Below are 12,351 nucleotides of genomic sequence, written 5' to 3'. Positions count from 1 at the left end.
CTGCGCTCTGTCACAAGTAAACGTTCTACTCACTGCTCCTTTTTAAAATCATCACAGCAAAGACTTAAAATGTGTGCACGCCAAAATAGTTTATTGTTTTGTGTTTCCAATACTGGTAAAGTCAGGGAAAATCTGATGCACAAAATATATCCTAGCATCAAATTTTTTTTTTAAATTTTAACTTTTGAAAGAGTGGGTGAGAATCCATAGCCTGAAACACACACACTTTAGAGAAAAGTTTTTTGGTTTCTTTTTTAATAATCCAATAACTTTTGATTGTAGTTTCTAAATTTGTTGTTAGAAAAATCAACCTTTTGATGCAGGATTAAAGAAATGTCAAGAAGCCCCATTCCTCATGCTTTTGTAGTTTTTAATTATGCATAACTTGTGTTTTAAACCTTAAAACTCATGTTTTTAATTAATTATAATCTTTATTTCAATATCACTTAATGTCTTAACTTGTTTAGGGATTTCTTAGTAAAGTTAATAAGGTAGAAAAATATTTTCATGGTCACATCATATAAAATAAATACAGAGCTTTAGGTCTATGTCTTAATAGATTTGCTTGCTTTTTTACTTCAAATTGTTGTATTGTCTCATTAATAGCTAATTTCATTACTTTCAACAATCCATTTCTGAGGGAAGATGCTATCAATTTCTGCCTGGGGAAAATAAATAAACATAAAAACCTTCCAAGGTAAAGATGAAGTTATTCTAAAACAGAGAAATGACTGACAAATAAAGCATTTATCTGGGTGATTCATGTAAGAAATACAGTTTCTTTCAAATACCTGAGTAAATCTGTCTCTACGCTTATCAGACTAATTTACAATCTCACTTAACTGACCAATATATAGCTCATGTTCATGTCTTATGTGTAAGTCCTTAGCTCTATTTTCTTATCCTCAAGGGTAACTGACATGAAATGTGTTACATATTCTTTTCTAAACATTTCCATATAGTCACATACTCTCAAGTTTTTTAAAAAAGTGTTTATCATTTATGGTCTCATTTTTAAAAAGGTTTTACTTTGAGAGTTCTGCAAATGGAAGAATCAACTTCTGCTGAAATACCCATAGAAATGGGGGAAACACTAGCTCCCGCAAGCCTGGCTTTAACTTCAGGGGTCCCAGCTGTCGTGGTGAAGTCGATCTTCTTTACCCAGAGCTCTCCCTCCTCCATTTACCCTCTCCCTTTCCCTGCAGATTTGCCTTTAGGGGGCTGCTGCCAACACCACATTCAGATTTACACCCCTGGGGGAAATGAGGACTTGTGGGAGCAACTAAGACTAGAATTCTATCCCTGACAGTTGAAGCAAGGAGATCCAGAATAAAGTCTGAGAATGAGCAAAGACCACAGGTGAAACCCTGTGTTTAAAAAAAAAAAAAGTCATCAGGAATGCTTCTGATTAAGCCAATAGTTAGAACCAGATACAGACTGGGAAGAGGTCAGGAGCAATCTATGGTGTGGGGGATGACTGCTTCTTCTAACACATCTGAGCGTTGCATCTGTGTGCTCTGCCCAGGGTGAGAAGGATGTGTGTGCACTGGGACTGCTGAATGGTACAGAGTCAAGGTTAATTTTTATTTCTAATATCCCTCTGTTCCTGATACGACAGTTACAAGTCAACTCAGTATCATTGTTGCTCTGCAGAAATAATGCCCCACTTTTTCACTGTCCTAAAACTAGTACGAAGGAAAGATTGGCCAATGCAAAGTGGTTCTGTCACTTTAATTGATCAAGACACTGCATTCCTATAAATAAATCCCCAAACTCATATTAAACCTATATTAGCTTTGGGGAGTAAGTTGTTCATTGGCTTATACCAAACCTAAAATCAATTACATCCTAGAGTAAATAATGCTTCTTTTAAGATTCCCAAGTGTAAGACCTACATTTTTCCTGTGTAAAATTTAATCTTGCAGATTTGATCCAATATTCAAGACTACAGAGGCTGTTTTAGCTTCTGATTTTGTTACCCAAAATGATAACTGTCTCTCCTAGCTTTATGTCATCCACAGTTTTGTAAAGTATATGTATTAACTGGCAGAAAGTTATAGTATAATTGCAGTCATTTCTTTCAGCATAGGATTATCCCCAACATTATTTCCCTTATGTGACCTAAACTTTGTTTTAATGGTTTGTTGTATCCTTTCATTAAAACGCTTTTAAGAAGTGATCATTTCCCAAATAATTAAATACATAATAAATTAAATATTTATATGTTTTAATCATTCATCTCATTAAAAATGCATCCAGCACTCATAAAGTGTTTAGAAAAAACAAATCATTCAATCCTTACAGCACTCTATGTTGTAGGTGTGTATAATTCTTAGCCCATTTTACAAGCAAGAAAACTGAGGTGCAGGGGAGTTAAGCGCTTACCCAAAGTCCCGGAGCTAAGTAGTTTGCAGAGCTACTTTGGAACCCAGGCTGCCTTTAGAGAGAGTGCATGCTCCTCGTCACATCATCACTAATCTTTTGTGACTTGTGCATTATCATAAGCATTAAATAAGACAAGCTTAAGGAAAAGCTCCAAAATCTGCTCCTAAGATATGCCTGCTCTGTAGTGTGCGTGTCTCACCATCTGGCGAAAATGGGAGGGTCTCAGATGGCCTCGTTGCCAGTTCCCCACCCCACCTGGTTCTCTTGGATAATGACCTTAGTCCAACAGCTCCCCTTCCCAAAGGGATCCGGTGCAGTTTCTAATTGTCCTAGAGAAACAGGCATCAGTCCCTGGCAGCGTGTGAAATTACTGGAAAAAGCCAGGCACATCCTCTCTCAGAAACAGGGGCTCACGGCAACCTCCTGATACCGTGAAGTCTGCCTCTCCCTGCCCCTTGCTGCCCAGTATGATTTGGAGCACAACACCCAAGTGCCCTAGGCTGTGAGCACATGTGACCGATAATGTAAGTGCCTGAGGCCAATAAGCTGCTGTTGATCTTATTTATCAAGAGTCTGGTGTATTGTCTTTGTCTCCAAACCCCAGGGCAGGAAGCCATTCTTCACCAATGAGGTGAATAGGAAGTGATAAAACCCCACCAGAGGAATCCAAGCAAAGCAAAGTAGCCACATCTATAAATCCATCCATCTGAAAAGCAAAAGCATAATTCTTTAGATGCTGTGTTAACTGAGTCTTTGTTGAAGACTCAGCTAAATCATTAATTTTCTTATTAATGTATCATTGGCAACTGGCAGTGCCGTAATCTTTCTTCCTCTGACACTTCGCCCAGCAGGCATCCCCCAGTGTCAAGTGTTTACAGCTGTATTAGTCACTCAGCTATTTTGTGAAGCCCTGCAGCCATATGCAGTGTGGCCACAAGCTATGTGATAGCTTATGTTTAACAAGATGCTGCGGTGGCTTTTTCATTTCTAGCTTTAAAAGCAATTAACAAGCTCCTAATAATTACGATAAGATAAAAAATAATTTTTCTTTAAATTCTGAATGATTGATCTCAAATGGAAGCTATAATTAAAATGGCATCATAATAATATATTTAAATGTTCTATTGCCCAAGACACCTTGAGTTAAATTATAAGCATCTGTGAAGATGAGGGAAAGATAAATTTTGTCATATTTTTTATTTATTATTTAAAGGTCTGTCAAATTTCCCTTGAATAGATTTTTCTCTTCCATCAGTGAAAGAATTTTTCTGAATGTCAAGTTCATCTTTTTTTTGGCATCTTTGGATAAAGATGGTACAGCTGTGGTTTGATGAATCAGTTCTTTTAACTTCCTCTTCTAAATCAAAAATTTAAGCTTTAATATATAAAAATGTTTTATAGTTATTTCCTTTTAGTTTAGACTAGTCCATAATTTAACTCTAAAAGAATAAGCTTTAAATTTAAAATTTTAGGCAAGTTTGTTTTAAGTAATATATTATTGCTCAAGAAGACAACAATGTGTACTTTTAGCTTTGTGTACTTCTGTGAAGTGCAAGGAAAACTTTAGGGTTTCAAGATAGCAATTTAATAGATGATAATGTGTTAAGAGTAATTACAACAGTATAGGAAAAAGATAATATAAACACAAAGTGCTGAAAGTAAGCAATGTTAATCTCTGGAAATTTGCACACCTGTACTCTACCGCTTCTATGGTAGAAAATTTTAGACAACACAGGAGTCAACGGTACATATTCCATTAGCCATTAAGGCCAAGATGTCATCATCATTTATATAGCTTCTTGTAAATGCTACTGTTCACTCATGAGAGAAGAGTGTGAACAAAGAAAATGACATAGAAATGTTGGAATGGAAAAAGTGTTTGACAATTCACGTCCCTTGAAAGGGCCTGAGAAACCCCCCAAGGGTCCTCAGATATCACCATAAGAGCCACTAACAAATTAGAAAGACTAAAAGATTTGGAATCAGAAGATCTTGTTTCAAATTATTCTCACACTTTTACTTTAATAAAATATGTTCTATCTTTTTATGTTCCCATATAATGTCAGAATTCAGCAGATTGCTGCATATGTAGGAAAAAAACACCAATTAAAATTAATCTCCCTTTTTTCCCCAATATGTACACAGCTAGCTCTGTTGACAAATTTTCATTTTTGATACTCTTTTAATACATTAGCATCATCTACATACTATTCCTTTGAACTAAGACTATGTGTATGTATATATATATACACACACACACAAATGTAAATGTTATATATACACACATAAATGCATGCATACATATACATATAATTACTTATTTAAATATTATGTCACATTAATAATTTCATTATTAATTATCCTTTGATAAGCAACTATCTAGACTAATCTGTGTGATTTATTCTCCTTCAAAAAATAACTGTAAATGCTATGCTATGCCTCTTCTCCTAGGGCCACTTCATACACCCATTTAATGATCAAAATTAAGAGTATGAAAAATTCTGTTTGAAAATGGAAGAATAAAACCTCTGCTGTCACATAGATTATAGTAGGTCACCCAAGGCCATCACATCCATTGCAGCAAGTATTAAAAAAGAGGGCGTGGATTATAAACAGGGCTGTGGGGCACATTCTACAACGTGGATAAACCTTGGAGACATTATGCTAAGTGAAATAAGCATATGCTAAGTGAAATAATCACTAAAAGGCAAATACTCTATGTTTCCACTTACATGAGATGCCTATAATAGTCAGATTCACAGAGATAGAAAGCAGAATGGTGATCGTCAGGGGCTAAAGGCAGAAGGGTTGTTGTTTAATGAAGACAGGGTTTCAGTTTTGAAAGATGAAAACAGTTCTGGATATGGATGGTGGTGATGGTTGTGAAGCAATGCAAATGTGCTTAACACTACTAATTCTACAGTTAAAAATGGTTAGATAGTAAATTTTATGTTATGCGTATTTATCACAGTAAAACATTGGAAAAAATAAATGCAGTGAACACTTCAAGTATAACTTTAAGAGGATAAAATTTGATTCTTAAAAGCAATGTACAATGTGTTTTTTAAAAGATACACTCTACAAATGTAAATGTTCATAAACTTTAAAAGAAAAGAGATGGGAGGACCAGACTGAGAGAAGAAAGCTGGTATGAACATTCCACAGAGGTGAAGGGATCAATTCAAGAGGAAGATACCAGACTGACTCTGTATGCAGGGAACAACATAGCTGCAATACAGATTTAATCAGTTATCAAAACTAAAAGTAGAAATGAATCATTCACAATGACAGGAAAAGACTTTAAAATAATTCTTATAGTTGCTTATAAAAGAACCGAAGATATTAATGATACAGAGCACTGAAAACAATTCATATCATTGGCAAACAGAGAACGCTGCATACAAATGATGGCAATGGATGAAACGTTTTTAAGAAATTTAAGGAAAAAATAAGAAAGTTAAGAAAATAAAATATATTGTACAGTACAATTATGCAAATTAAAAATTCACATACATGCAAAAAATAACATATTTTCAAATACAAATGCATGTCTAAAAAATATTAAAATAAATGCCAAGAAAGGAAAGGAAGATACATGTGGATTAAGAATAAAGAATAGAGAAAAATAATGAAATAAAACAAAAGCTACCCCTTTATGAAGAGATACAAGTGTTTGTGACATGTATCATGAATACATATTTCAGCACCTCACTTACTAGAAAGAAAGAAGAAGCAGGAAATTAAAAGAAAGAAAGAAAAATAATGAAAATGTGAAGTAACTTATCAGTTGATTGGCCATCAAGGTTGAACAGGAGCTATCTCCTGCTGACCTTGCCTGTGATTACAGAAGAGTCGCAAAAACAGAAGTCAAAGAGATGTCAGCAAAAGTGTTAGAGAGCTAATGGCAGAAACATAATTAGATCACACATGATATTGTTCCTGTGAATTGAATTTCTTTCTTGAAAGATTCTTTTTTCTTTTTCTTTTTTTTTTTTTTTTTTTTTTCTTTCCTGGTCTCTCCTCTTTATTGACCTCTGGTGATAGCAGGGTGCTGGGAGTCCAAGGGCAGGGGTGAGTCACATGCGTCTCTGCCCCACTAGGGGTGGGGCAGGAGGGACAAGTGTCAGGTGGCAGGTCTAAGAGACCGTGGATATGACTTCACATGAACAGGCCCACTGTACAAATGCATGGTTGGTATTTACAAGAAAAGAGGAGGGGCAGTCGCCTGGACCTGGAACTTTCCAGGGACAAAGCGGGGAGAGAGGAGCCTGAGGACAGGAAGGGGCAGAGGCCTGGCTGGGCTCTCCTCAGAGGACATTTTTGACAGCAGCAGACCTGAGCTCTTCCACATCTGCCCCCTCCACTCCCCATTTGCCCCGGAGAGGGCCCTCTTGGCACCTGCAAGAGGGCCAGTGCTGGGAGGGGGGAGAGGGACCCTCTCTGCTTGCAACACAGGGTTACGGGGTTATAGCTCACCCTCCCCATGCACCCTTGACCCCAACCCAGATGGTCCCTCCCACCTGTGCTCATAAGATGCAACCCAAAGGTGCTTTGCTGGGGAGACCTCAAAGCACTTTACAGACATTGGTCAGATAGGAAACTCCCGGCCCCAGGGGAGAGGAGGAGGCAAAGGGTTCAGGATTTGGCCAGAGCAGGTGACAAGCCCCAGGGACCTAGACCAGTCCCGAGTCCCTGGGGACCCCAGGAAAGACCTCCTCTCAGTCCCTGGTCCCAGTGGCTCCTCTTCCCCCAGTCACCACTTCAGAGAGGGAAGACTGCGGGGGTCCAGTCTGGGGATGGGGCTGAAGCAGTGCAAGCCTGGGGTAGAGAGGGTGCCCCCCATCCCCAGGCCCTAGGAAGGTACCACACCCTAAAGAAGCCCACTCCCCTCCCCATGCATAGGGCTCTGAAAACCCCCAGCTCTCTGCCCTATTCCAGCCCTCCAAGGGGAGGAAAAGGGGGACCCAGACCTGCCAGCTAAGATCCAGGGTAGGGGGCTGAGGAAACCCCCAAAATGTATTGCTTAGAAACTTGGAGGCAAAAAGGATAGGGGAGGGCCCAGGGGGCTGGCATTTCTGACCCGCCCCCCCAGGCCCTGGGAAGCCTCCAGGAAGCTCTTGTCCAGCCAGTCATCTGGCCACGGGGAGAGCCCAGAGGTGGGGGGATGGACACAGTGACCACTGGGAGCCTGAAGTTCCCCAGTCTTGCTGATGGGAGATTAAAGCATGCCCCAGTGGGTGTCGGGTGGGGAGGGGCCCTTCCCCCAACCCCACAGTGTCTGCCATTTGTCCTTCGGGTGGGCTATCTGTTCTGTGATCGCCGTGCTCCTTGGAGCAGGTGGGGTGGCCGGTCCCGATGGATGGTGCTGATGACGTTGAACACTCTGGACTCGGTGAGGACCTGGGCCAGCCCCAGGCTAGTCCAGATTCCAGTTCCGGTTGTGTTCATCTTCGACAGGGGAGGCCAGGGCCTCTTCCTCACAGGGGGACAGCTCATCAATGGACATTTGGTTAGTGATGCTGCTTGCTGCCCGTTCCTTCCATTTCTGCTTGTTCTCCTGAATGTATTTGGTCCAGATGGAGTGGAAGCTGACCATGTCAGGGTTGGGGTCTCCCACTTCCACATCCAGAGAAGGCTGACGCCACTGGAAACTGGACTAGCTTTTAGACTTGGAGTCCTCATCCCCCATGGGCTGGACACTCTTCTCAGCCACATCCATCAGCACAGAGAACGTGGGCTCCACGATGAAGTCGATGAAACCTGCAGGGCAGGGGGTACACGATGTGTGCCCAATCTGGGACTGCACCACGAGCGTGGAGGTTCAATCACAGAGCGGAGAAAAAGGCAGGCCCAGCTCCGCCTCCTTGTCACCCTGGCAGAAGAATTCCTCCATGAGGGCCTTGTTCCAGAGGCTGTGAACCACCCACTGCTTGGTTGGGTGGCTGATGTCAGTGGCGTGGAGCAGCAGGGACAGGGCCTTGGGCTTGTCAATCCTCTCCAGCTGCTGCAAGGCCATCTTCATGGTCTTCACTTGCTGGAAATGGCAGGACATGTCTGTGGCCAACACCATCTCGAAGACCAGGGCCCGCAATTCTACAAACTCATCCTTGGTGAGGTTGGTGAAAATGTTCATCTCATCATCCTGCATCATCCAGAAAACGGAGCTGATGTGATTCTCCAGCACTGAGCGATCATTGTACAGGATGGCACATTCTGACTTGGTCTGGATGTGGAAGCTGTTGGTAGTGCCTGTGTGCTCATAGTCATGGATGGCTGCAGCAAACACGATGGCCAGGACCTCAGTCTCTGACAGGCAGTGCACCATCCCTGTGCTGAGCAAGAGCAATGGACCATCTAGGTAACATCAGCTGCGTGGATCTGGTTGTGGTAAGGATTCTTGTACTGTCTCCAAGGCATCCAGGAAAGTCATCAAAAACACAGTGTGAATCTTAAAGTGGCTGATGAGGGTGTGCTGAGTCAGCAGCTCAAAAACAATGGTCCTCAGGGCATGGTCATCTGCTGCCCAGTTCAAGGAAAAGACATCAAAGCACCAGAGGTCCAGGTTCTTAAGACAGTTGAGGACCGCAGTGGAGTAGGTGGGGCCCACAGAGGTGTACATTCTCCGGAACATCCGTTCCACGAAGTCCCAGCCTGCACCATATGCATGATGCTCCGGAACTTGGGCTTCTCCTCCGCTCAGCGGCCCTTGGCCTGAGTCTGCTGGGTGAAGGTGCCAGCCAGTCCTGCACCTCCGAAGGCACCACATCTGACCGCAGCTCCTGCAGCTCATCCTCTGTGTCCAAGATTTGCTGTGTCTCATCTATATAGACGGCCTCCAGCAGGGAAGCTGTGTACTCCAGGTTTTTCGTCAGCTCCTCAATGTTCACCTCCCCATTCTCCAACTGCTTCACCATGCAGCGCAGCCTGAGGATGGGGCCGTGGAGGTGACTCCTCTGCCCAGGAACAGGGCTGGCCATGGGAATTAAAGCTTCCTACTTTAAAGTATCAAAGTGCTGCCCCCGGGGCCCCAGGCCCCGGAGGAGAAGGGCTCCCTCTTAAGCCCCTGACTTCCTCCTCCACGTCTCAGCAAAACTGAGTGACTGGCAGGAGAATTTTGAGGAGGGGAACAGGAGGAGCCTGGCTAGGGGAAGAAGTGGATGAGGCAGAGACCCATCCCCCGGCAACTGGGTGATAGGCTGAGGGAAAAGTTTCACATCTGAATCAGACTGAAACCAAGAATCTGTTCTCAGAAGAATCCCAGAAAGGACGTAAATAGCACAGGCCAGCCCCTTGCTCTGAGGAGCTGGGGCTCCTCTCTGGGGAGAAGGAAAGGGTCAGCGGGAGGCTTAAGGGTGCCAGGACAGGGAAACATCCTGGACCTGTCCTGGAGAGGAAGGCTGCAGCGGTGGGGACGAGGCCCTGCAAGAGCCCCTGCGCGGGGCTAAGGCAGAGTCAGCTCCCTCCCAGGGTCGTCTTCTGGGGCCATTCTTCAAAATGAGCTTTAACCCACCTGACAGGATGGAAGCATGAAAGAGAACTAGAAACTGCAGGGGAGGGGCTTGCTGAAACTAGGGATCCGGGGCCCCTTACTCAGAGACCCGCTCATCAGGGAGGGAAGCCCCCGCCCAAGCAGTGGCTGAAAGTCAGAAGGACTTGCTCACAGAAACCGGGAGGCTGGGCAAGTTACTTGAACACTCCCCGCCCAGTTTTCTCATCTGCAAAACCGGGGCTGGGGAGTAACTGTGAATTAACTGGAGAGACGTCAATCCAGCCCAGAGGGAGAAGAGAAGTTATGGGATAGCCCTGGAGGGACCTGGGGGCCAGAACCCCCTCTTCCGCCTGCAGGTTTTGCCCTCGCTCAGGCTGAGGGAGGAAAAGCTGAAAGATTCTTGAAGAAACACTTGTTCAAAGACTGGTGAAAAATTCCAAAAGACAAAGGAAACAGAGATTCCCTTAAAGTAAGTATAGGACAGTAGACCTTAACTGCGTAAGGGTGGCCACTACCCTCTCAGTCAAAGAGACACATTTCAATGGCTGTTGAAATCTCCCAAGAATTTCCAAAGACTCAGCTTCTAATACCACGATGTTGCGGGGAACTTCCCTTTGAGTTATTGGGACATGGCATTCTGCTAGGAACATTTCCCTTTCAATCTCTGTGCCTCTCACTGTCTCTCTTTTTCTTCATATGCTACCATTTGATATTGGCTATGTCCTCACCTCCTCATCAAGGGGAAAGAACAGGAAACATCTCAGCATATTTCTGAGTGTTTATGGGAGGTTGGATAGATTGAAGGTCATTTTTCTTCTGTAGAGGGGAAGGTGTCCCTCCTGTCAATTTGATTTCCCTGGACTTCCCACGTAGATAATTATATACTTTTAATTTCGTTTCTGGCTCTCCATATTAAGTCTGTTCTAGTCTGCAACTGTTGTGTCCCTTATCTTCCCTTTATTTTGACAACCTTTATAAGTAAATGCCTCCTCTGCAGCCCTTACTAAATGCTTCTGAGAGAGGAGAGCTGCAGCATGCAGACAGTCCTGACACTAATTCTGAGTCTTGCAGTCGGTGGAGGAGGATCTCCTTACTTGCAGGTCCCAGAAGCTATTCGGATGGTCAGTGGTGTCTCGTATGTGTATACACAATAAATCTTCAGCTGACTGACCACGGATCTGCGACGGAAAAACTATTTGATTTGAAGAAATCAGATCCATGTTTTACATCAGACTCTTCTGCCTACTAGGTATATGTCTACAGACCTATCTCTTACATCTTTTCTTGGGTAAAAAACAAAAAACTTCACTTGGGAGTCTCCTGAGTTTGAAGCCTGACTCCACTACTCTTTAGGTATGTGATTTGAGAAAAGTCACTTAACCTCCTATTTATAATCAGTAAAGGGAGATAGTGATAGAATATATTTCATATGTTGTTACAGGGATTAAGTGAGTTAATATCTGAAACTCTCTTTTAAAAGTGCCTGACAGAGTACTGCTGCCTCAAAGGACATAAAGCATACATGACTTGGATAAACTGTAGAATTTTTATAAACATCAAATGTCATAGTATATATGGAAGAGCTTTAAATATTTATAAAAACTATAGAAATATGGCATACTGTTTTTTGAATCGCTGAAACAATGCAAAGTAATACACAATTCTTTCCTGATACACACTTTTTAATACTCTTTAATTGTACACAGATAAAGACAGAAAGCTTGTTGTGTAGTAGTATTGTCGTCCTTGCGGTTTCATTTTGCCTGTATGACTTTATAGCCTAATTTAATATGTCTTCAGATTTGCCCCGTCACCTAGGTAAATTTGCTAATGGTTAGGGAACGTGGTGCCATTTGTCTGGAGACTTGAATCATACCCTGGGAATAACTCTCCCTTCCTGCTGGATCTCTCTTAACTGTTCATATCATTATAATTAAATATTATTCCAGTGGTCAAATATATTTGGTGAGTTACAAATTAATGAGGAATATGTGCCTTCTGCTGAGAGGACTCAGCCTTCTTTCAGATCACCTTATAGGTTATTGATTGGTGAGCTTTAGGGGGAAAAATTACTATGAATGATGTGATAAAAAGTCATTCCTATGAATGTTTTTCTACAGCTGTCCCTCTATAGTGTCAATACTAATTTAATTATAATGCCTTTTTCTGCTTTTTCTAGAACTTTGTGTGTATGTATGTGTGTGTGTGTGTGTGTCCCCATGCAGCAGGTGTGTGTGTTTTAGTTATCCTAGTAGGATAAACAAAAGAAAGAAAAATGCCTGACTTGTTATGTTAGTTGCCTATATATACGCCAGCTTCTTCATTTTTAACTAAACTTTTTCTGAAAGAGGCTTATTTTTATTTTTACTGTGAAGGTGTTCCACATAAATGCACACTGACTACACTTTCAGAGTAAATTACAAGTGTTTGCAAAGATGGCATTTAAAGTAGGCCACACTATTACTAAAAATTTGGTA

The 12,351-nt window shown here is 42.2% G+C and overlaps 1 pseudogene; it reads right to left on the bottom strand.

Annotated features, from left to right (window-relative positions):
* Positions 1 to 6,353: 6,353 nt before the first annotated feature.
* LOC105074150 (dual specificity calcium/calmodulin-dependent 3',5'-cyclic nucleotide phosphodiesterase 1B pseudogene) lies at positions 6,354 to 9,382 on the bottom strand (annotated as a pseudogene).
* Positions 9,383 to 12,351: the final 2,969 nt, after the last annotated feature.

The sequence above is a fragment of the Camelus bactrianus genome, chromosome 35 (assembly GCF_048773025.1).
Source record: "Camelus bactrianus isolate YW-2024 breed Bactrian camel chromosome 35, ASM4877302v1, whole genome shotgun sequence".
Taxonomy (NCBI): Eukaryota; Metazoa; Chordata; class Mammalia; order Artiodactyla; family Camelidae; genus Camelus; species Camelus bactrianus.
This window is presented reverse-complemented; position numbering and strand designations above follow the sequence as displayed.